The sequence below is a fragment of the Aphelocoma coerulescens genome, chromosome 2 (genome assembly GCF_041296385.1).
Source record: "Aphelocoma coerulescens isolate FSJ_1873_10779 chromosome 2, UR_Acoe_1.0, whole genome shotgun sequence".
Lineage (NCBI taxonomy): Eukaryota > Metazoa > Chordata > Aves > Passeriformes > Corvidae > Aphelocoma > Aphelocoma coerulescens.
Genome location: NC_091015.1, coordinates 22,180,108 through 22,206,617, shown reverse-complemented (window position 1 = coordinate 22,206,617; position 26,510 = coordinate 22,180,108). Strand labels below are relative to the sequence as shown.

Sequence of the window (26,510 nt, the reverse complement as noted above, 5' to 3'; positions counted from 1 at the left end):
ACTCTTTAAGTATGACACACATACTTAAACATTAGGAAAAGTAAAGGAAAGAGGAAAAAAAATTCCCTGTGGATCTTGGCACAAGGGCTGTACTTTCAGGGATCTTCCCCTTGCTCTATTATGCTTGGTTTCTTTCCCCAAGCTAAACCCAGTGAGCAGTGAAATGAGAATATGAAGAAATCACCAGGAGTAGAAGTTTCTAGCCCTGAAACTGAACTCTGCTATGTGAAAATAACATCAGTTAATGGTCCAGCTACCACACGGTTCCCAGAGCATGTTTAAACAAATTAGACCAACACATCTCCCACATAGCCATATAGTGGAGTTGTGAGGCCAAACAAAGGCCACTTCCCAGAGTCATCCTCTCTACCAACCCCAGAATTACCACTTTTCTATCTCTGGGGTTTACAGGATATGCACTGAGCAAAGGGTTTGTTCCTTTGAAGAGTAGTGCTCATCAGGTGCCCTCAGGTGCAAGTCTGTGATCTGCTTCTCCGTTTCAGTGGGGCCCCTGTATCTCATGTTTTGAGTGACAGTTTTACTCTTTGGTCCTGGCCTAGAGACCAGGTAAGGCAAAGCAAGAATAAGGTACAACAAGCCCGGTGCATCCTCCCCCTGTTGATACATGCAGTCTAGGTATACTGACAGGCACAAAAAAAGAAGGGCCAAAAATTTATGCTAATTTACCCTCATTGCCAGGAGCATTTACACAGTGATCAATAGACATATATATACTCTCATAATAAACCCTTCTTATTTATCCAAAACACATACAGAACTCTGTGTGTTGATGTGGTAGGGAGTCACAGCAGCAGTACCAGGTCACCAAGAAATTCTCTGCCTTGAGGAAATTTGAGAGTCAATGGATTCTTCTGGGCAATGGACATGGCTTTTGGACCATGGATTATCCTGCTGCCACACTGGCACTTTAACATACTAGACCAGGAGCTATCAAATTGTTTTATACTTTAATGCGTTAGAAAATCATGTGTTATTTCTTAAATTACAATTTACAGCATCATTATTTTAAAAGATAACTTCTTGTCATTAATGTCTTCTATAGAAGAAACTTAATGATAAATAAGGTCTCTTCTATTTTTCTCTTGTATTAATTGTTTTTTCATTTCTAAATAACCAAAGTCCTCCAACTTATCCTCATTATGACAGATTTTTAATTATAGTTGCATGCACCCACCACATTATAAATTTTACCCCAGGAACTTAAACTCTTTCATTATTTATGTAAGTAAGCTTTTCTTGAGGTTCTAGGAAGCTAATTACATTTTTAATTATGAATATCAATATTTTGTTTTTCCATATGAATATACTGGAACTTCATCCAGTTATAAAATCTGCAAGCTACAATTAACACATGTCTTTATTTCCAAAAAGAAAGTTGGGTGTGTTTCATATTTTGCACAAGTTGTAAAAGCTGATGTTCATGACTAAGAAATTAGACTGCATTGCATTAATTATTTAGTTCAATGATTTGCGTTTCACAAGTAAAAATAGCTTCTTTCACTTTCTTCTCTCTTACCAGCTGTTGGTGTTCTACTCAAATCTAGTGCCTCCCCTGACTAGTGAACAAAGTAAACTTCAAAACTCAGGAAGTATGTTAATGGAACAGAACTTATCTTAAGTACCTCCTAATTTTATGGAGCTGTAAACAACATTGCCATTCTTGCTCTCCATTTTCTCAAGGTTAAACACATATGTCAGATTTCTTTGTTCACTCAAAAAGTAGCATTACACATTAGCACCCAAATATGACCCAAAAGGCACTGGTCATACTTCATCTGGAAAACCTGTTGATAGATGTTTGTTCTACATTTTACTGCTTTTCTCCTATATTTACATTTTAGAAATAACATGCAAAATATCACAACTCTGAAACCACAGCAAAGCAAAACATTAATAAGAGTAATAACCATGGGATCATGAGATGATGCAGTGCCTTTAAGGAATCTCAGAAGTGCCTTTTTTTTGCTCCGAAGTTCTTGTGACTGTGATTCACTCCCAGACAGAACCAGAAAAAAAAAAGACAGCACTGCCTTAGGTGCCAAGGCCCAGTAAGGTATTTAGTTGTCTCACTGCCATAAAAAGTACCTTTACTTAAAAAGCAGATTCTTAAAATACTGAGTCAGCTGATTCACATTCCTGTTGTTTGTGGAAAGTTAGCCATGTTTTCTCTACATGGTGAAATGTGTCAGCTTCCTGACCATTTCAAATTATGATCCTCATAGGACACAATTGACTTCAGCTGAAACAGTAGAATTAAGGAAACAGTTATCAAATTACTGACTCATGAACTGGGTTTTAAACACTCTGTCATGATACCAATTGTCCCTCCATCACCTGTTCAGCCCACAGAGCCCGATCCAAGCCTCCGTTGAATATCTGAGAGAGACAGCCCCTAAAGACAACACTGAGAACCCCTCACTTCAAGCTCTAGTCTGTCATGACAGGAGCCAAAATCAAGTGGAACCCTAAAACTGCACTGCAAAGTTGGGATCTCTAATGTCCTTCAGAAGAAATAGCTTTTGCTCTGCAAGGTTTTCACTGAAAAGCAAAGACAACCAAATGTCTTTTCTGGAAGAGGAATATGCCATCCAGATTGATCTTCCTAGTTTTGTTCAAGTTTTGCAATACAAGATTCATAATTTTGTGTTGAACTATGTCTGGAGTTTAGCAGATTTAAATTAAATATCTTTTGAATTTTACTTTCTATATCTAGATTAACTTGAAAAAACTTAAAGGCAACTTGTCAAGCCTATTTGAGATATGGAATTTGGTTGTGGTTCACTCAGTCAGTGCAGAAAAGTGAGGCAGGTCTAATTCACTATTTGTCGACCAAGGAAAGCCAGGGTAATGGCTTTCTTTAGAATTTTGAGTTCAGGAAAATACAACAGTCACATAAGGAAAGTCAGAACTTGAGACCTAAAGATCTCCCAGTCAGATAATATTTGCATTAATCACTTCACTGACTTTTAATTTTTCTTGTTCTGAAAATACATGCAGGTATAAAAATGTAAATGTGGAGATACCTGACAAACACCATACTACACAATGCCAATTAAAAAGGAAATTAAATTGTACATGAAGCAGAAGAAAATTCCTTGTGACACAATACTGCAGGGAGTGATAAAAGAGCAATAATCACATTATAGAAAGAGATGTAAGTTTCTTATTTTAAATGTGATGAGAATAAGACATTAAAACCTCAGAGATGGATGATACAAAACAGAAAATAAAACTAGGTGTACTTTAATCTAATATAATGTTGAATGCTGTTATTGTAGCATGACTATAGTACTGCATACAAAAACTGAAGTGACCAAAATGCAAGTAAATTATGATTTACATAATTTACTGATTCATTCTGTGTCCTTGGACAGTTTGTTTAAGGACCAGTCTTCAAAAAGGTTAAACATGTAAATGTGAACATCTACTTCTGCTTGCATATGTAACACATGATGGAGGGTAAATTTTCATAGGAAAATGGATAGTTATTCCCCGGAGTTCAGTGAGAGTTCACTTGAATCAAAAGTGAGTAAAAAGCTGGATTTGTCATCCTAGCTATTTTTCAGAAAAATCCAATCACATGGGCAGACGATGGTAATGAATACTTATAGTCAGCTTTCATTTGAAAGGTTTTTATTCTGTGTGGAACGTCATGGAACGTCCCTGATTAAGTATTCCACAGTTCCTCCTTCTATTAAAAATAGCTGATTATTAAAAATAGCTCATTATTCTTTTACTAGTTCTCCATGTGATCCAAGGGTTTTTTCCCTATTTAGAGAGAGAAAGAAACCCATAGATACCCAGAATAGCACCTGTGTGCAGCAGAACTTGGTATCAAAATAGATTAAGTTGATGACATCATGCCTAAAGAAAAAAAAAAGTTTGATAATACATGAGGTATTTCCCTGTCATTTAAAAGCCTAAATACAAAGTATTTAGGCATTATATAGGTCTGCAGCTTCAATTGTGGTAGATTATACTTTTTAAAAGGCCTTTAGATCTACCACAGGACTTTGAATGACATAAATAACATATGTTACTCTACAGGGGACAAGTAAAGCTGACTATATGCAAACTACTGTAAAATTGCTGCAGCTAATATTATAGAAAGAGTGAAAGAAGAAAGAAGACGAAAGGAGAAAATTTTCATCAGTTTGAAGCTAACGATGTCCATGAATCACACCAGATGTACTGAGCCCTGTCATTCCAATAAAGTTGTTACTGACTCAAATTTTAACTGGGAAGGGTTGGTAACCCCCACAGTGTCCAGTTACTTGAAAAGTATTTTTCCCAGTAAGAAACCCTCTAGTTTTGCATTACATATATGCATATTTTATTTTCCATACTGTTAACTTTATGCTTTAATGCTATAGTCCATTTTCTTTAACAAGCTGTACCTCTGGGAGCAAGTTGGCATTAGCTGTTAACTCTAAACCCATGAGCATCTTTCACTTTTGTGTCTACTGTCACAATATGATCTAGTCCAGCAGTGCTAATTTGGTGCTGGACAGCTGACAAGGTATATCAGCACCTGGTTTTGATGTACCAGAATGTGATTTTGAGCACTGGAGCTGTTCTGGGCACAGTGGAATTCAGGCTCAGATACTAAATCTCATATGGGGGTACATGAACCTGATTTTGACCACATATTTCATGTGTCAATACATTCTTCTATCTAAGCTAATTAGATTTTTTTTCTTTTTCTGCGATTAAAACACTGAATTTAGCAAATACAGATTAATGTCTAGACTGTGACAGATGGCATTTGAAAAAAATTAATTGAAAGGTGAAAGGCAAAAGCTTCTTAAAGATCCATTGTTAAACTAGACCCAGGGGTAGTCATTAGGGATTCTTCTCCTTTGCCCAAATATAAATCAGATATTAGGAAGGAAGTTTAATGGCAGCAGAAGTAGAAAACTTAAACAAAGTAAAAATTTACCAGTTTACATTTGATGTGAAGAGCAATAGGTTCCACTGAAGTCTTACTGTAATATATAAGCATGCACAGTTCCTCCCAGCTTCTGCTGAGGCAAGTGTGGTGGGCTTGGATTAGTGAGTAGAAAGTCATTTGTTGCAATCATTAATACAGTTGTGATATTTTGATGGGGTTGATGGGTAGAATTTACATCAAAGCTGGGAACATCTCAACCTTTTTACAACGATGCATAAAAACTGATGGTATTTTATATGTGGCACCATCTGCTTTTTATAGATTTTGTCTTTTCTGGATGTATTTGTTTTAATTTATTCTCCATGGGGAATTAATTTCTTTAATGTTGAGCTTGTTAATAGGAAGAAAAAATATCACTATATATGATACAAATAAATTGTACAGTCAATTGTATAATATAATTGAGTGGATTTTGTTTCTGTTGAGAAGGTAAATAAAAATCTGAAATAGTCTGATTTTCAGAAGCACCTAACACCCCAAATGCCACTGTCTACTGAGGAAATTTCAGGCAGCTCCAAGGATCATTTCCTTCCTCATTATTCTGTGGGGAGATTATTGTCCTTATTGACAAAATTACTGTCCTTATTGACATCATTCACCTTCTCTTTCAGCTCAGAGTACACTTCCAACCTCACAATCAATTTCTCTCTCATATTTCTGCCCACAGCAGCAGGCATTATTGCCTGATGGGAACATTGCAATCAAACTACACCAATGTCCTCTAAACCTTGAACCTGTGCCCAGGCTGTGAATCTGGTGCCTCCACTAATTAACTATTCTAAATTTAGCTGTCAACTTTAATTAGGAAATCCATTGTCTCCAAATATGTGACCTGATAAAAGGAGACAGGAGAAACATCTAGGATCAGGACAGCGTGAAGCATGAGCTATGGGGTTTTCATGAACTTCAGCCTCATATCAGTGAAGATTAAGGATGCCCAGTCCCAGGTGGGATGGGGTGGAGCAGTGCCTTCCCACTTTTAGTGCTTATATCCTGACTTGTGTCAAGTCCCTTTCTGTTATCTCACCCTGTGAGCATGCAGGAGGGGAAATGGAGAGGAAGAACATGTACAGTCATCTCTGCATTTTCTGCTAACCATCCAGAAGCTGACTGCCCAAGGTGTGTGCCCACACTGGGATCTAAGAGAACCACTACACTCATTAAATCTGAACTAACTTGGGCACCATAGCATGGGCAGTGTGTACTCCACAGCAGGATGCAAACAATGCCTAAGATCCTAAGTTCCTGTGCTCTCTCCCACCCCAGCTGCACCACCATCAGTTCTTGAACAAGCCAACAGACAGGTAGCTCAGGCTGAGCTGTTATCAGATGCTGCTCTCTGTTTTGCTCTAGGACAATGTACCTTTACTACATTCATTCAAAATGGGTGGTAACATTATATACTAATCTTGAAAACAGAATTTTCTATATAAATATATTTATATTATATTTTTTTTCAATATAAATATAATTTAAAATGTAATGCAGTGAAATTTTGTACGTGGTTACTGCTGGGGAGTTACACTGAAATGGTATAAAAGATATGAGGTAATTCTGCAGTGTCTCAATATTAAAAAATGATTGATTATGATGATCTGACCCATACTAAGACATTTCTCAACTGATTAACTAGTCATTTATCTAAATGTGGGCTTTCTAGGTAGAATCATTAGATTTTTTCTATGTAGTAGTAAGAAAAAAATCCCTGCCAAATTCTGTTTCTCAACTGTGTAAAATAAATTTTCCATGGAGCTCTGCCACAATTAGGCTTATACTACCAGTTGACATAATATCTTAAATAAATTTATGTGGCAGTCAAAACACTGGAAGCTAGTGAGGAACTTAGGTCTATAAATTGTGAAAAGGTAATTGAAATAATATGAAATTTATTTTAACTTAAGCATAAAATAGTATATATACAGGGAAATTAATTGGTTTTGATGTGTCAGTAGGCATGTGTAAAATGTTATCTTTCCCCCTGCAGAGGAAGCTCTAAGTGAGAGTTCATTGTGAATGATCTTTAACACACATATGACAGATGCAGATGTAACCAACTGACAGCCTAAGCACCCATTACACTTGCAAACAAGCTTTGTTGAGGCAACCTCTCTCTGAACTCCATCCCCGCCTTTTTCTCTCACTGCTGCTCCTTTCATTCATTTCTGTTGTATCCCAGTTATGGAGGACTTCAGCAGCAGAAGCCAGTAATGCTTGAATACATTTTTCTCTCTCATAAGATGCTCCTCTAGTCCTGCTCTTATTATAGAGTAGCTCACAAATGAGACAAAGGAGCACGGTAGAAAGTAATTCATGTATTTACTGGTTCAGTGTGCGAGGTCAGCTGTCTGGTATGATCTTCTTCTAATTACTTTGCATTTACCATATGGTAAGAATTTTCTGGTTTCCAGTAGTTTTCATCAGCTACTTCACATGAATTGCCCATAAATATGTCCTTACCTGGGGTAACTGCAAGGTCCTTTGAACTGACCCCTACACTCATATCTACTTGTATATATAACAGAGAGGTTTTAGTATATTTTGCTAACTGCCACAGCTTAGATTCAAGCTGTGTTGGATTCTAATAGATGCAATGGATTTTTTAATGGATATTCATTTATCTTCATCAATACATTCACATAATGGATTCCCACAGAAATCATTCTTCCCAGCGTATTTACAAAGGCTCTTCTCTATTCTCCATCTCTTTATGATGCCTGTAGCAATTACATCTTCTTTCTTGAGGGAAAAAAAAGTGTAGCTGTTTTTCTCACACTTTTGCAGAAAATTTCCGTCCTTGCTTACCACCAAAGTCATTTCACTCAAGTACACCAGAAATACAGTTGTCATTCCTTGAGTTTACAGGTGAAAAGAGCAATTAAACTTGTATGCTCACCTTGTTGTTGAGAGTGATTCTTCTTGTGTGTCAAACTTGACATTTGACCCAGTGGCAATAAGAGTGAAAGGAAAAAATAGTAAAACAGCAATTGATGCAACCCATTTGCAACCTCCCCCTCATCTAGAATTTACACAAGTGTTCCTGTGATTTATCTTCGTTACTCTAATTTATTTACAACACGCTTCATATATTTTGACTTTTAGTCCAGGTGACATTTTTTTATGATCTGTTTATCAAGCTTGCATTGAGGTTTAACAGCTGAGGACTCAAAAATGTAAAATGCATATTGTGCGCAAGGACAAGAGAAAGGACACTACTGAAACTGCCTTATGTGTGTGCTTGCATATAGGTACTACTTACTGCAGAAAGAACTGCAACACAGGAGAAAACCTAGCTAATATGATATTTGTGGTGGATTTTTGTTTTCACACAAGGATAAGACCTGAATTTTATTGTTTCGTTGAAGGGCACTTTAACAGCCAAAATTATATTTAATTTCTAGAATGAGACTTGAATGTGATACGTGTTTTATTTTTAGTCTCTGCAGATCAAACATCAATCACTCTCTCCATGTGAGAGAAGATGAAAGAGCAAACAATACAGCAGAAGGATACTGAGGCTAAAACCCCTCAGATGTTTGTGAATATACATATTGATGATTCTTGGCAATAAAAAACATTCCTATCAATTTAGCTCCTGGGAGCAGGGAAATTAAGCCAGATTTCACAAGCCTGTCAGCATTAATTGAATAATGAGATCAATTAGCAATTACACTAAATTATTAAGTGAGTCTCTTACACACCACATAATCTCATATGTTCCTCCTTGTAGGCAACAAAGCTTGCCAGGGTAATCAAGCCCACAGCACTAGCAGAGACCGAAGTGACTATTCTTAATATGTAAGAAACCACAGAAATTGGATTTTGAGGGTAGGAAATTTATGAAACTCAAATGAGTTTCCCCCCGTAAAAGTTCATTATTTGCCTTACAAGTCCTAGAGCTACTAGAAGACTAGAGAGAAAGCTTTGCTGTGCTCTCTTGCATGACTGGCTGTATTAGTCCAAGTAATAGCAGCTTTACTCATTCGAAGTTCATGTTAACAAGATTGGTGCTTTTGTCTGGATATTTTTTATGGATACAGATTTAGAATTTGGATTTATGTGCTGCCCTAAGACACATATGTCTTTCAAAAGGTGTTGTTTCCCCCCTCAGTTACATGAGTGCACTTCACTGAGATCAGTGGGAGGTGCAGGACTGCAAGCACTGTGGGGCTCTCACTTTGGCTGGAGGCTTTCAGGTCTCTCCACAAGGAAAATGGTCCAATCTGTGTTGCCTCCCTGTCTTTTATTTCTTCCTGTGAGGGACAATCAAGCAGAATTTTTTCATACAAAAGTACCCCTTTGCTCACTGCCTGGCATGGACCAAGCTTCCCCTGCAGTCTTCCCTTTTCCTCAGGCAATGAGTTCTGCTCTGTGCTTGGGGTTGCAGCTTTTATACTTTATTTTTCCTGGCAGGAGGGAAAGGAGAAAATGAGAAGAGAATATTTTCCTTGCTTGGACTCAGGAATCTGGTTGGTAGCCCACTGAGGAAGGGAAAAAGAGCTGAGTCTATGTATAAATATGGGAAAATAGCTAAGGCAGATGGAAATAGCACTAGCAAAATCTTTGTGGTGATTTTAGATCGTGACATCCTAATTCATGCTGACATGTGGGTGATTTTAAATAGCGAGGGGCATTTCAAGGAGTACAGGACAATGAACATGTTATAGAGGGGCAAGAGGCCCTGGAGGGAAGCTGGGGTTAAATCACAACAAAGAGTTTTTAGGCATACACAGAAGTTTTAGCCTGTTCAGCAGAAGCTCTGCTAAGGTCTTGTCTAGCAAGGTGTTTGGCCCCAGCTGTAGCTTGTAACCAACATAAATTCTCCTGTGCAAAGAGTGTTCTCTGCAGTTTGTTCTCTACATTGCACCAGGTTACTGTGAAATCAGAGCCGATTTCCAACCTAGGAAAGGATCACATTTGTGCAAATTACAAATTATATGCTTTTGTCCAAAGATCTTGCTAGATGGGCAATCATGACAAAGTGCTGAGAGCAGAATTAGCCTCCAAGAACAGAATTAATCAAATGCCTCAGTAAATAAATTTGCTGGACTGCTACTGTTGTAGATAATATAACAAGAACTCTTTGAATTTACATTAAAACCACACTAATTCTTTAAACTAGTCAAATTTAATTGCCTAGTGTACTTTATCATGCAAATAACTGTGTTTTCTTAATATGTACTGAGGGAGAGAGGGAGAAAATTACTTCAGAACTTTCAATAAAGCGTAACAGAAGAGAATCAATGACATCTTGGAAATTATTTCAGTGCATGCAGATAAGGCTGGGAACTGAATGTGTTCCATAACCATTAACCAAAACAAGCCATTAGAAGTGCAAGCCATGTTACATGCCCCAGGAATCTGTAAGAAATCTATTGACTGAAAAATATTCTCACTGAAGTTCTTGTTATTGATTTCCATGTTTCATTAAATGCATTAAAATTCTACTGCCAATGAGTGCTTTCACTATTGCTGTAATGGGCACTCCATAAATTGTGATAGAAAACCACAGGTTTAGAGTAACTCCACATGTGCACTTACGTAACACGTTGAACCTGGCCCTGCACCTCGCTTGCACAGAATGAAAACTGGTAGCAGTGGAATAGAACAAAGCCTGTAGTAGCAGCATATTGAATACATACATTCAGTCTACAGATGTAGCAGCCTGCAGCTCTGCTTTTTAATTTTTATCTCCAATGCGTGCTGGACAGAAAGAATTTTTCATTTATGTCTTCACTGAAGAGGAAAAATACTGGAATTATGACCTTTTTTGATTCAATTCACTAACAGTATTGATTTTCTAATGGAATCTGAAGTGAGCCTGTTGATTGACATCAAGTGGGAACAAAAGTTGTCACAGTGCTGAAGAAGGAAGCAGAGAAAATTGTAACCTTATTCTGAAAGAGGTATTGATATATTGCAGCAGAGGTAAGAGCTCTGGGGTACATTCAGATTTCTAAAGAAATTGCCATGCTTTTTTATTTTTTTAATTTAAGGACCATCCTTCCTTACTTGGTGGTAGTTATCTTGAAGAGCAGCAGAGCACCAATTGTTTGGAAGGTGCTCCATAGGATGAATTTGCCTACATTTTCTTAGCTGGAAATGTAAGTATTTACATTTTTTAGACAATATATAAATTACTCTATGTGATAATGATCATAATAAGTAAAATTTGCTAATTTTTTTTCATCACTAGAAAGATGTAATGGAAAGAGGGGATGTTGTAAAAATATCATCTTACAATCAAGTTTTCTGTTCTTTTAATTAATTGGAGATATTAAAACTGGCTTGAATAGAAATCTTCCCTCATTTTTCACAGGAATTCACAAAAAAGAAAGTTTTGTTATTCTTTCTGTTTCCATTTCCTGGAAAAATTTTATTAATTCAAAAACATCACATTTACCAAAAATTTCATTAAAAATAAAAGTAAAGAAATAAATGCAAGAACTTACCTGCCAAATAAAGAGAATTTTAAAATCAAAAGGAATTTGTTTGTCCTCCAAGCTTTAAAGAACCTGCTAAAAATCAATAAATTGAGAACCACCACTCAAATATCCATCAGAAAGTAATTTTATGAGAAACTAACTGGTCTAATGAGGTTTTTTACTGAAAATTGCTTCAGCGGCAATGTTATCACTGATCAGTGCAGCATCACTGAGAGAGCTGCAGACCTGGGACTGTGCATAGAAAGAGAAATTATACACACTAAGGACCTGCACACTGAGCAAGCAGACACAGTACGTGTTGGCTTCAGCTTCTCAATAAAACATTCAGGACTTTCATTTTAGGCAGCAGCAAACCATTTGAATCAAAATACACATTGAAAATGTTCGCTATGGCCTGTTCCCTCCCTGAAGATCTCTCCCCTGTTCACAGAAGCTTTCAGGACTCATCCTCTCAGTTCAGCACTGAAGAATGGGTCTGGAAAGGCTCTGAGGAGCTGTATGTGCTGCATGTGTAGTACACACACAGTTGTAATCACAGGCATCCATCAGTAACGAGTTCCAGTGCTTTGATTTAAAGAATTTGTGCTGGAAAGAGACACAAGGAAATTATTGTATGACAAAAAGGAGACAAAGGGGAAGAGGTAAGAGTAGGAATTATCTTTCCTAAGTTTCATGTGCGCTGCATGAAGGTATGCTGTAGAAGCGTCTCGGTTTTGGAGACAAAACTTCAGGAGGAAACACTCCGGAATGAGTGTCTCCTCCGAAGAGAGAAGGGCCTCCCCTTTTCTTCCACCAATAAAAAAAAGTGGGTCACAGCAAGTGAAAGTGGAAAAACCAAACTGTTTATTAACACCAAACAAAACAGGGTATAACAGGGGAAAAAAACCTCAAAATACAACACGCTCCCGGAGAGGGAACAGACACGTGGGCTCGGACCAGCCAAGGCTACCCCGCGGGCCCGCTGGGGCCGCCCCTGCAGGCTCTGCAGACCGGCGAGGAGGGAAGGGAGGCAGTGAGGCAAGGGGAAGGAAAGGGGAAAAAGAACAAGAGAAAAAAACAGCAGAACCTTTTTCCCGCTAGCCAGAACACAAAAGAAACCCAAAGAGCAGCACAGCACTCCTGGTGCACTCCCTCCCGAGCCCTCCTGAGCCCTCCCAGCCCCCCAGAGCCCCCGAGCCCTCGGGCTGAGCCGTCCAACGGCGCCCTCGGGCCGCGGCCCCGCCCCCGGGCCCTTCTTGAAGGCCCCGCGTCCTTGGGCGTTGAGCGGCCGCTTAAGGCATAAAGTGGCTTCATAACGTCACCCCAGGACAAGAAGCACGGCTAGATCCCTGAGGAAAACACAGCTGAAGTCTCATAATAAGCAAATCAAACTTCAGTCCCAGGCTTGTTGTTTACTTACAGAACTGTGATTTTGTCTATGTTCTGTGCTACCAAAAAGCTCTCGAGTAGCAATGTCTGCATGTGCTTCCTCCACCTATCTCAGTCTCTTTGCACGCTAAAGGAACATAATTGGGTCATTAAAATCTCTGACTCTGGCTACTCACCCACCAATTTTTTGCAATATCTTGAAAACAGCATGGCAATTTTTTAAAGGGCTCTGAGACAAAGCAAGCTTCTATGCACTTGATTGCCTCAGGGAATAGTTCAAATTATGTTTTATTTAGTGGCAAACTAGTCTAAGGAATTTTCACTTTCACCTAGTCTGGCTATCTATTCCTATTTTTGTGCAGATTCTTCTGCTTCCTTTAGATGATGACAATGTTGTTTGTGCTGCATCAGAAAGAAAATAGAGTTTTTCTATATTTCAGTGAACATGGATACAGTCCTACACTGAGGTGGTTGCACTGATATAATAGAGTGGCTTGGGAGCAGAGTTCAGAAATCAGGGAACTAAAGGAGGAAATGTTTCCATTGGCTTTGCTGCTGGTGAAAGACTAAGGTTATCAGATCTACTGACATGCACTTATACTCCTTATGACCTATTACCCTGTACCGTAGGCCTTTCTAGGTGGGAAGGGATCTTTTATTTAAGGTGCCATCAGCCAGCTCTGATTGTACTTACTCAATCAATGGTTCCTACAGATGGTATGTCTAGGTTTAAGGTGCCTAGAGACACAGAGTACACACAGTCACCTTAGTGAAAGGGATGAAGTCACCTTGTCCCACTAAAAATGATATCTTTTTTTCAAAAGATAGTTTTAACACAGAGATTTGTGGTGAGCAAGTATCTTTTATCCAAATATATCTCATTTCATGCCATATCAGATATCATCCATCTTTATGCAACCAGCTGACATAAACACCATGATGTGTTATGGTTAATTTGACAGAAATACAATCAGAGGCTCACACTTGATCTGAATCCAGTCTGTCTTGCCAGAAGACTTGAGAGCACTAATAAACCCAGAACTTCAGAATTGCTGTTTGACCCCAGAGTGCTTTCAGAGGAATGAAAAATGAACTCCCAATTGACTCTACACAGAGCAAAATTATCCAGCCTGTCCTGACCCCCTCCACCAGGCCAGCTGCAGCCAAACTCACTTTGCTAAAACCCTCTGTATTAGCTAACAGTAGACTCATTAATTTTTCTGCATGATTGGCTGGATAACAGCCATAGCAGAAACAGAAATGAGCCTGACTTTTATATAGTCAAGAATCTCTGCAAGGTTACAAGTTTTTGGTTTTCAACAGCCATAAACCTCTATTATTTAACCTTTAAAATTTCTGGTAATCCTCCTCCTCCTGCAGCAAACCCTTAAACTAGTTCTCCCCTGCAAGCTGCAGGGACCATTTTGGAAGCTGAGGTATTTCTTAAAGGGGAGAAATATAGGTGAGGAGAGAAATTCCATCATAACACCTGTCTGTGCTTTTTTAGTGCCTGGTATCCAAAATTCCCATTAGGCTGGCAGTGCACAATATATTCTGGCTGCTCTCCCTTATGTCCTTGACATGCCTCTTATATGTTGTGGGCCAGAGGGACTGATGAAGAGATAGCAACATCAGTTTTATGCCAGCTGCAGATTTCTCCATTCTAGGGCAATCCTCTGCCGCACATTAAAGGCTACTTCAAGGTCTCTTTATGTTCCTCAGGTGGGTGGACTTCAGCACAGGCTTGAATCTGACCCTCAGAGACCATTGCATTATTTGAGTTCTGTGATTTGTGTCGGCTTTAACGGATGTTGTTTGGCTAAAATCCTGCCTGCAGTTTGAAAGCTCAGTTTGAATTTTGCCTTCATCTCCCTGTTTGATCATGACTGTGTCCAAAGTCTAATTCAACAAATCTTATTTGCCCTCTTTCTCTGACACTTGTTTAACTCCAGTGGTTTAACTCTGAAGCTTAGACCACAGTGTTCTAAGGAGGGAAAGAAGATGATGAAATGGCTGTGGTAGCTTGTATATGAGGCAATTATACAACAAATTAACTCTGAAACATTTTAAGTGTTGTTGCTGCAACTGGTAAAGTTGACTAACATTAGCAGGCAGCACTTCAGGGATCTGTTCTTTTAATTGTAAATAGTCTGACACTTTATTAATAATCACTCCATAAATCTCTTTATTTGCAGTAATTAATAGTTCTCTCCTATCTCACCTATTTGATGTGCTGTCTGCAACACACACAAGAAAAATATAAAAGTCTTTTGTCTGTCAGCAAAAGGAATGGGTATCCTTGCAGCACAGTGCAATCAAAGGAGTAAATAAAATTTTCATGGAGTAGAGAAAATTCTAGTGTTTTCATATGTTTTCAATTATGTTATAATTTTTTGTTTTAACAATGACTGTAGTATATTGCATCAGAAATGTATCTGCTGCTTCCTAAAGCAGCTGGACACATTTAATACATTATTAACTTTCCAGCTGAAGGAGCTAATCCTGAAAAATCCTTTTTGCACAGCATTTTTTCTAGTGTAAGACACTAAACTCCTTACTAGAATGAGGTATTTCTGGAAGAAGTTCTAAGAGACTGGTAAAAACAGAGATGTAGAGATTATGAGGGCCTTGAATATACTGAAAAAAAAAAAACCCACAATGTAAGAGCAGTCCTTGATCTTGATCTTGATCTTGATCTTGATCTTGATCTTGATCTTGATCTTGACTTAAAGGGCTTGCATGTGGGAACAGCTGAAAGAAGCTATCACTATAATGTTGGCAGTAAATGTGAAAGGACCCAAAAAAAAGGGTTGAAAATATAAAAGAGAGAAAACAGATTTCCCTAAAGACAAATATAGAACATGCTGTGTTTTCACAGCCAAAATTCCAATATCCCTTCCTTCATAGTGCCTGCAGCTGTTCTAGGTACCATTAATTGCTGAGGTCATTCTATCCTATAAGAATTTTGAAGTTTAGGTCATTTGGATAGTGAAGTATTCAAAATTTTCCACAACTACTTTATCATTGTCTGCACCTTTTTGTGGACACAGACAGCTCAAGATACAACCAGGTTCATTGGGTACCTACCATTACAGGGGAAAAAATTTTTTGTTTCTAAATGGAAAAAAAAGCTTTATAAAATTGAGAGTAAGATTCAAGCTTTACTCAGAATGAAATCCTGAAAAGAGATACCAGAAGACAACAGAATTAAAAGCTCCTGTCTCTGGCACAACCAGGCCAGCTCACTTAATTTTCTATGCCTTTCTTCATTTTTAAGTGAGTTTCTGTAAGAATGGTAAAACTTACTAAAATCAATTAAAGCAGAAGAAGGATTCTTAGCCCCATCAGTTGTATTATTAGTATCTCATATGTTATTCTTGAAGAACTAATGGCCAGCTACCAGCTCTGGTTTTGGCAAAATGTCCGTATGGTGAACTTTTCTTGTTTGGAACATACCCTGTTACAATGTCCTAGAAGACACTGTCATGTGCTCCTACTGAACATCCTTGGATGTCCGAAATACAAATAAAGATTTGTACTTCATCACTTCTACAGTCTGGCAGAAGAGGCTTTGTTTACTTAAACATAAGGGCTGGAGAAAGAAATCCAACTCCAAAGAGCAAAAGAATGAAAGATCTTGTAAGCTACTCTAGCCATAAGTGATGAAGGGCTGTAAGAAAACACAGCATTATCAAAGGTAAATGCTTAGGGAATAAAATAATCTTAAAAAGCAAAGTTTGAGGAGTTTTAGTTTCAAAAAATTGGGAAGGGTAAGCCATTATGTCAGGGGAGGGAGAAAGGGAATACATTACAGCTGTTCATTCACCAATGCTACTGAGCAACTAAAAAAGGGATGCATCACAAAGTCTAGAATTGCTTTTGGTCATTGTTATGAGTTTGAAGCATTTTTTTCTATTCTGTTTTGTTGGGTTTTGTGGTGTTTTTCGGGGGGGGTCTTGAGGGGACAAACTTCTAGGACTATATAACCACTCTTAGCTTTTTGTCTTTGGTCAAGAAAATTGGGTTTTCTTCCTACCCATAAGCTTTTCTGCTCTTTGACCGAGCAGAAGAATATATAAAAAACATAACATTTAATATATACCCTAGCAGCTGGGCTGAATATCAGTGTCTTCAGGAACAGTCTATCTCCCACCTGGCTGCAAGAGGCACTGTGAAGGTTTGCACTGACAGTTCTAAACTACAAAGAGAAGCTTTTGCTTCTTGGTCTAAACCACCACCCTTCTGGGAAAGTTAAGGCCTTGAAGGACAGTTCACTGGAAGAGACTAAAGGTCCATCTGTCCTGTCTGTGACAGTGGCCAGCAGTGACTGGCACTGTAAGAGCAGAAGTGCTCTCAGGTTCCACTGACCTGTAGGGGACTTCTAAATCAGAGGTGCTTTCTTGTTTCTTAATAGCTGTTGAAGGAAGTTTCTTCCATACATTTGTCAAGCCATTTGTGTTACCACATCTCAGGGCAGAGAGATACACAGTTTAAACAGAAGCAGTGTGGGAAAAAATGCCTCCTGATGATTATTTTGAATGTACCATCTCTCAATTTCATTTGATTCTGACTTTTTTTTCAGATAACAAGAAACAATGAACAGCTGCCACAGCTGCTCCTTCTTCCCTTACCCTTGTAATCTGTATTGTTGTGGATTCCCATCACAGCTATTTGATTAGTTTCATTGCTCATAAAGAAATGCTCCATTGCTCATAAAGAAATGCTCCAAACCTTTGACCTTCCTTCTCCTTTCTGAATTTTTTGTAGTACCACTAAGTCCTGTTTGAGATGAAGATGACCAGTTCTACACATTTCAAGATGTATTCACAACATGGACTAATGGCTTAAGAATTTTTTTTTCTGCTTTGTTTTCTATTTTTTTTCTCAGTAATTGCTACAATACACAGTAGGTTTTTTATCCACTATTGAGAATTTTACTGATGTTTGAAAAGACCTATTATTATAACCACAAGTTCTCTTTCCTGAATGGAAATACGTAGTTTAGGATCCATTGTCTCAGACTTTTTTCCCCCCTGTGCATTACTTGGTATTTATTATATTGAATTTAATCTGTCATCCTATTGCCTGCTTAGTACCATGACATTTTTCCCCAGCTCTTTGCAATCAGCTTTCATTTTTATTACCCTGAATACTTTTGCATCACCATTAGTCTCCTTGTTCTCCATCCTCTTCCACTTCCATTTCTGTATATTCTGAGTATAACAGACAGTGCTAAGATCCCAGTGATCTATGGCTTTCCTCCATTGTGAAGCCCAAACATTCATTCCTTCTCTTTGTTTCTTACCTGTTAACCTGTTGTTAATCTACAATATGACTTACTTCTCTCCCACAGGCAGCTTAATTTCTTTAAGAGCTCATGATGCTGACTGCCCCCAGATTTATCACGGAGTAAAGGAGGATGATACTTATCTACTTTATAAATTGCCTTCACATCTACAGAAGAGAAATGCTGGATATTAATATTTGCCAGGATATCTGTATTGGTTTGCCTTAGATAAAAGATATAATGAGAAATGGAATTGAAGGAGCGGGAATTTGAGGAGTGCATGGTATCATGAGAAGAGGACTGGCTGCTAAAAATCAGAGTTGTACCCATCTTAGCCCAAGGCTTTTTGAGTTTTAGCAGAATTATTGCTTGACTAATTTCTCCATGTGTAAAATGGGCTTCCAACTGTGATTGTGTCAGGGTTAAATAAATGTGGGTCTGGTAGCTTATCAAAAAGGTGCCAAAGAAAGATGAGTCTGCTAGGCTGTGAGTACAGGTCCTGACAGATTTGTGTATTAAGTCCCCAGAATCTTCAGTGACTCAGTCATCTGACATTTCACTGAGGGATTTGATGTCTGTTTCTTTTTTTATTTTGCTAGGAAGTAAACCTCTAACAGCCTGGAGATAGAACAGCCCAAAAAAAAAAAAATAAATAAAAAGAGAGAGAGAAAGAAATAGCACATTTTCTCATGTGAATTTATCTCTACTTTATTTCCAAATAAATGTGAGCATTGCCTCCTCAAAATTTGCCCATCTTGTTCTGTTTTTAATACATGTTCACAAAGTAACATGTTTAGCTATGTAGTGTATCACCATAATATGAATTAAAAGTGGGTTAAAATGTCACTATTCGAATTTTTGCCTAACCCCATAATTAAGGTTTTGCCTTGACCAAAGTTAGGATCCATACATACATCTGCTCTTCATGTCAGCTGGTAGCACTCCACTGATTCTAAGAGGACTCTTTTCAGGACCTTAAAGGGCAGAAATACTTTTTATTATTTGCCTCTGAAATGTTACACAGACAGAGTGTGAGATAGAGTGACAATGTTAACAAAAAACAATCTGACTACAGTAGCTTGTAGGACTGAAATGAGATGTAAGTAATAATTGAGTAGTGTATGGGAGATTTGGGAAAATCAAATTTTGCAGTTATTTTAATTATCCTTTATAATATTAGCTATACTCATGGAAATTGCTAAAATTGTGAATTCTATTTGGATAATGCCCTTGTGAAAAAATTAAAATATGCATTATGAATGAGCAAAAGAATTTTAGTACCTTGCTTTGGAATCTAAACCATTCAAATCACTTTTGCAGCTTTTTAAGCTCATGTGGTTTGGTTCCTTCTGGTGTTATACACAGCTAAGGGCAGGGACACCTCATTGCTGTCACACTGGCAATCTGCAACTCCTCTCAGAAACTCCTGTCCTCTGCTTTTGTGCCAGTCTCAGCAAACAAAGGTTATAAATACAACTGGCCTGGATCATGTATCAGGTCGAAAATGAAACCTCTGAGTGCAAAGAAATAAAAAACTCTGAACAGTGTTTGAAACAAAACTCAAAAGGCCTTCAGAAGCAGAGTGGTTGAGAACAAAATTGATGTTCAAAGCCATAAGGTAACAGGGCTAACCCATGTAGTTCCTGGCCGCCATAAAAATCTCCCTCTGACGCACATGGACAGCAGAGCCAAGCACAGAAGCAGGTGTTAACATCCCAGTCCAGCTCAGACATTGTTTACATTCCTTTGCAGTTTAGAAGAGATTTGTCATTAATGCACAATGTCAACCTTTGTAAATACATAAAGGTACTGTCATATTTTCTGCTCCTGACTACATGCTTGTCATTCACAGTCACCGCACGGGTCTCTATAGATCTTTTCTTGGTCTACATTGTTGAGGAATAGAGATCATATTAGTGATTTAAACCAGCTCTGGTTTCTTATTCTACTTATTTATCATATTTTACTTGGTTTATTTATGAATACAAATGTTTATGGCTTTATAAAATGTGTCTAAAAGCTGAGCATGTTTTGCATATTCTACACTGCTTTGAAAATACATTTTTCAGGTAGAAACCTGACAAAGAGTATCTGGGGCAATAAATATCGTAAAGTGGTTACATTTATTTGAATACAACCCAACTGCTCAGATTAGTTCATCTTGTCTGGAAGGAGATGTAATTAAGCACAGTGGATTGAATGTTAAATTCAATAAAATGCATCAGTAAGTTAATGAAAAATCATTTTTATCAAGGAGGATGGAAGTTTGTAGATTCAAAATACATTCATTCCTTCCCATAAACTTGATCTACAAGGAGAATCCTCTCTTCAATTATTGAAAAAGACAGAAAACAGATAAGCTCATTAATGAAAACTAGGAAACCCTGTGAAATTACATTGTATGTTTTCCTAATCTATATAATAGATTCTTCCATGTGATAATTTTTTTTATCATTGGCAATTTCTTTGTAAGTAACTAGTAGCATGGAAAGCTGTTTCTAGGGATAAGTCACAGAAAAGGTCTGAGACAAGACCAGATTATTCATTGTATCTTCATATTTCTTCAATGAGAAAAAAGAAATTACAATAACAGCTTTGCAAGTGGTCACAATTCTGAGATAGAAATTTGTGCATCCAGATTACTGTAAAGCATGAATCATAGAGCTCTCATTATGTGCTTATGCAAATATACATTAATTACACAATTACAAGCATCTATTGTGGTGAAATATGATTAATTATATGACTTGGTTCACTTGCTGAATGTAATGCCAGTAGCTACTAGAGGTCCATAGATGCGTTTCTTTTCTTGATTCACTGATGTTTTAATATTATGGGGGAACTAAATTAGTGTAACAACAGATGATAAAAGCAGATGGAATAAACTTAACTGAAGCCAATATGATTTACACAGCTTTAAACTGAACAGTTTGTGTATTTATCCAGTTATAAATGTTTTGCTCCATGATGAAGAGTTCTGTTTCAAATGAAAGTTTAAAAAACAGTGACATATCTGGAAAAGACGCTCTATGTGTCTTAAAATGTTAAGCTGTACTGACCCAAAACTAATCAGTGGAAGGTAATTTAGGGCTGCCAAAGACACAGCTGTACTGGCCCACTTGGGAAGTAAGGGACAGGCATTGTTGGCTGGAAACTTGGAGAGTACAATCTAGTTTCTTTGCCTTAAATGTCCAATACAGTAGTCACTACCAGAGACCCAAATATATCCTACCTGCTGCAAACAACACTCTGGGGACAGATCAAGGGCTTTCTGGGGGAGTTTAGCTCTTTCTGTTGATTACAGGAGGAGCCTTGATGTCTAACTCAAAGGTCGTGCACTCTACAGAGGTGTTTAAGAAAGATGAATCCTTCCTGTGCATGTGATGCAGGACTAGGCATCATGCTTGCAGGAGCACTGGGTAGGTATGATAGCTTAGACAAGTAAAAAGGGGTGGCTTGTTCTCCTCACTATAATATCTCTTATGAGTTTGGGATGCAGGTCCCAAGCTGTGACACAGCTGCTTTGAAATACCCTGCTTGGTCAGTCTGCCCTGAGTGCTGGGACTAATTGCTGCCTGTGTAGAACAACTGAGGTTTCCCACGGCCACCTCCCAACTTCTTAGGCCCAGTGCATGGCTGACATGTCTTGTGTGAAATCCTTCACCACCATCTCCATTAAAATCACAGAGTGGTTAAACTTGAAAGGGACCTCTGGTCATCACCTGGTCCGATTCCCTCAGCTCATGCAGGGCCACTTAGAGCCGTTTGCCCAGGACTGTATCCAGATGGCTCTTCAATATCTCCAAGGCTGGAGAGTCCATAACATCCCTAGGTAACCTGTGCCAGTGCTCAGCCAGCCCACAGTGAAGAAGTGTTTCCTGATGTTCAGAGGGAACCTTCTGTGTTTCTGTTTGTGCCTCTGGTCCAGGCACCAGGAACTGAAAAGAGCCACTCTCCATCCTTTTTGCTCCTTTCAAGTGTTTACCTGAGCCTTCTCTTCTCCAGCCTAAACAGTTCCAGGTCTCAGCCTTTTCTCATAGGAGAGATGCTCCAGTCCCTTCATCATCTCTTTGTCCCTCTGTTGGACTCTCTCCTGCATGTCCATGTCTCTCTCATACTGAGCCCAGAGCTGGACACAGCAGGTATGGCCTTATCACTGCCGAGTGGAAAGGAATGATCAACTCCCTTGACCTGCTGGCTTTGTCAAATGCAGCCTGGAACACCACTCACCTTCTGCTGCAAGGCCACACTGATGCCTTGGCTTCAGCTTGGCTTCCCCCCAGCCCTCCTGGTGCTTTTATATCAAGCTGCTTTCCAGCTTTGTGGCCCCCGGTACACATTGGTGCCTGGGTTTTTCCTCCTCAGGTGCAGGACTTTGCTTGTAGAGGTCCCTCTGGATAGAAGCACAACCTTCTGGTGAATTATCCACTCCTCCCACACAGTCTCTATACTGTATTTTACTGGTCACCAATATGCAGATTTTCTGTCTGACACTGAAAATTCTTCTGACTGATGAGGAGAACAAAGTATGATACTGCCTTAACTATGTCATTGCTCTGGAGCTCAGGCTTGCTCTATGCAAACCAGGAAAGTCTAATGAATTCTGCTAATCGACCCTGGCCTTTGCATTTGTAATGAAACAGCTTCTGCAAAATGCAGGGGAAACCCCTCCTCCTCCCCACTTTAAACGATCACATCATAAGGGTAAAGTGTAACTTCTCCTTCTAACTATAACTGCATGTGTCACAGCAGAGAATCGGCAGTTTTTAAGGTAGCAACTATTTATAAAATGCAGGGAAGTTCACTTGTAGGTCTCGCAAACTTTGGATGAAAGAAGACGGAGAAAAGGTTGCCATAACCTAATCTGTCTGTTCTCTATTTTTTCACTTCAAATTTAATATCTGACTATCTTTTCATAGATATAAAAATAAGTTCCTTTCTAAGTACTCGGAGCACTTCAAATACTGATTACAGCACTAAACGTGAGATTAATTTTATATCAAAAATGTGAACATATCAGTCCTAAAATTAATTTGATTTGCTTGTTCAGAATACAGAAAACTGAAGACATTTAAGAAAATACAGGTATTAAAAAGCACATGGCTCCTTATGATTGATTATTTTTAAAAAGGGAATAGTCTCCTAAAAGAATACACCTGTTAGAAGTCAGCTTCTGCAGAGGTGCTTGAAGTCATCCCCATTTCTTGTTTGAAAATAATATATTTTAGAAAAATAGCTTGTAATTGTATTAAGATTTGCTGTTATCCCTAACCTTTTTTCTACTGAAATCGTTGGTAAAAAACCAATAAGACTCATAAGAGACTAGTGTTAAAGCAATGCTAAGTGCTTTTGAATATGTCAATTAACAGTGTTTATCTTTCTTGGTGGCAAACTTCTGGAGCTTTCTCTGAGGCCACTATTAATTAGAAGCTGGTATCACTGAAAATTCATGGAAGGTCTCCTCCACACTGCTGACAACATAAAAATTATAGTACATTACTGTACATTAACACGATCTATTCTCATTAACACCATCAGTAACAGATCTCTGTGCCATTACTCAACAAAAATATATATCTTCTTTTGTGGCGGTAGATGTGACTTTACACCAGCTTCTTTATTGCTCTAGAGGGACTGACAAATGCATGTTTTCCACTGAAACACACACCGAGTCTCTTGGGGAAGTCTCCTCTGTGTCAAAATAATGGATGGATTTTCATGGAAACGTGGTAGCTTATTAAATGTACTTGCTACAGAGATCAAAGGCTTTCACTTGCTGAAAGATGGCTGTAAAACAACTTGCAGAGGCTCTGAGTTAATACTAGGGACTGCCCAACTCCAGGGCTCAGCTGCTAAATACTTTCCTAAGCATCACACAGCAGACCAGGCTTTCTTCAGTGCTATCTTAGGAACTGGGATCCAGGAAAATAACGGGGGCTGTTTTTTCACAAAGCTGTAACCTGTAGTTAAATCTTTTATAGCCATTGATTTGTACAGCCAAACATGAGAGTAGAGCAACTCCAATTAACTAAAACCAGAGGAGAGGTAACCTAAACATACTCCAAGTCATTATTGCACAATAGACATCACAAACAGCTTCACTGAGTACATCACTGATAAATTTCTAGAACACAACGGCAGTTAAATAGTAACAGGAGAGTAACATTAGTGTTTGATAAACCTTAGGAAAGTGTTGGTGCTCTATCACATAATAATGTTTCCTGCCTCAAATGAATTTCAGGATTAAAGGAAGATAAGGAGCCTGGCTTCCTGCCAAAGCCAGTCATCAAAGTCCTGCCGGGTGCCAGCCCATCTCCAGCTGCAGCTGGGGCCAGTGAGCATGGGAAAGACCTGGCTATATATCTCTATAACAGCTGTGCAGGTGCAGCTGGCTCACCTGCTCAAAGTCCCCATAGAGCTGTCAGACACATGAAGACAGGGGCTCCTAGGGCTCATCTGCCCCATGCCATCTGAGTACTGCAGTCCCAGGGTGGGCTCCTGCAGGTGGGGGCATTACATGGGGCCAGGAGGCACCAGGGAGAGACACCCACGGTCCTGGGTTGGACCTGCACTCCTGAGCTTCATCTGCCAGAAGCCTGGAGCCAGCATGGGGTTTGAGCTGGGTGGCAGGGGGTGGGCAGGGGTCTACCTCACCTGAAAATGCATTTTCAGCAATACCTCACTCTTTCAACTCTTACTGAACAAGCTATAGGAGTTAAGTGAGGAATGGGGCTGTAGAAGAGCAGCCAGAGGAACTGCCAGCATTTGGGACACAATCTAGCATGTAGGTTTAAGATTTCTTTCTAGAAAGCATAGGGGAGATTAGAAGCTTGTATCTGTCATAAGAAAACCTCTAGATCTCTGATGCTACTGAATTTACAAACACCATATAAGAGTAGAAAAACAGTCCAGAACAGGTTAAAACTTTATTTTCTACCTGATTTTTCTCAGAGAAGGTATGAGCACTGCAATTCTCCTGCCTGCTGTCCTCTGACCCAGAAAAATTGGTTAGCTTCACACAGCCCAGTCATAAACCCCTAGTTTGCCAAGTGGAAGACTGAAATGTCGTGTTCTGGCATTGAATTTGAAAGCCAGATAAGCTAGTTTTCTTTATTCACATAATAAAATGTTTTCTTTATTAATAAAAACAGAGAAAAAAAACTCTGAGGAAGAAACAAGCATTTATAATATGATCATGTAATGTGATGTGTGTATATAAATACACACATATTTATCTATATGTGTGTATATAAATACATAAATAAGTATATATTTATATACAAGCTAAACAGAAGTCGACATTTCTCATGCAAACTCATCTGTCAGTTCAAGAAGTAAATGAAAGTTCAGCTCTCCTCTTTATTTGAAGTAAGTGCTGTGAGCCAGGTTTGGTTCGCATTTTCAAAATTTATAACACTGTGATGCTTGCCAAAAATTCTTAATTAGATCAGAGGAGCAGCAAAACTGTCAGATGCAATAACAGAGTACAACAAAGAAATAAAATATTCTGGGGTTAATTGGATAAGTTCATTCATCCAGTTTTGCCAGGCTACTTTTCTACAATGATCCACAGATAATGAGGATAGGATTTTTCTCAGTAATAATAAAACTGATTCCTCAAATATATTTTATTTTCAAGAACTCAGAAATTGCTTATAACTAATATAAACCAACAATCATATCCCTCTTCCCACAGTACACGTAAATTGTGAACTTCACATGAACTCAATTGCTTAGAGAGTACTTTGGGTATCTCACTTGTATGAGAATTTCATGAGAAAATGCTGCTGGCTGAGTGCTGCAGTGAGGCTGAGACCCAGTGACATCTCTAGTTGCATAAACTATTTGTGCTTTCATGTATTCAGAAGAAGGCTGCAACACTTGGAATGACAGAGTAAGAGAAGACGGTATTAAAATCAAAACCTAGGCTGTAAACCATTTTCCAACTGATTCCTCCATTTATTTAGAGAGTTCACATAAAATATGACATTCAGGATGTTTCACTTGACATAGTGTATTAACACAATAATGTTTCTAAGAAAGTAAAACCCAGTATTTTTAATGGAGACTATATTTTTATGGTGAGAATTTTTGGTAATGATCATAGTGTTTTTCAGTTGATTATCCACCTTGTAATGGGTTCAGTGCTCTAGGGACATGTCTAGAGTGAGAGCAGGACATTTGATCCCCAGGGTATTTGACCACAGGGAAGAAATAAACCTCACAGCTTTATGATGCAGGAGGCAAAGGCCAGCCTGTGCATTATTTTAAAGAGGCCCTTCCAAACCAGAGCTGAGTGCCAAAAATGCAGCACAGCTATTGTGTAAATGAGCTGCCTTTTGTTAAGCCCCAGCACAGCTGGTCAGGATGGTTCTGCTAATGTGATGCTTCACCAAATCATCTCCCAGCCACAGGAGAATGCTATTTCTTTACAGGAGAA

At 38.6% G+C, this 26,510-nt stretch overlaps 1 long non-coding RNA gene across 1 annotated transcript; it reads left to right on the top strand.

Moving 5' to 3' along the window:
• Positions 1-10,792: 10,792 nt before the first annotated feature.
• Positions 10,793-18,793, top strand: LOC138105640 (uncharacterized). Its single transcript, XR_011148586.1, has 3 exons — positions 10,793-10,875; positions 10,966-11,073; positions 18,137-18,793. It is a non-coding gene; the product is annotated as an uncharacterized lncRNA (long non-coding RNA).
• Positions 18,794-26,510: the final 7,717 nt, after the last annotated feature.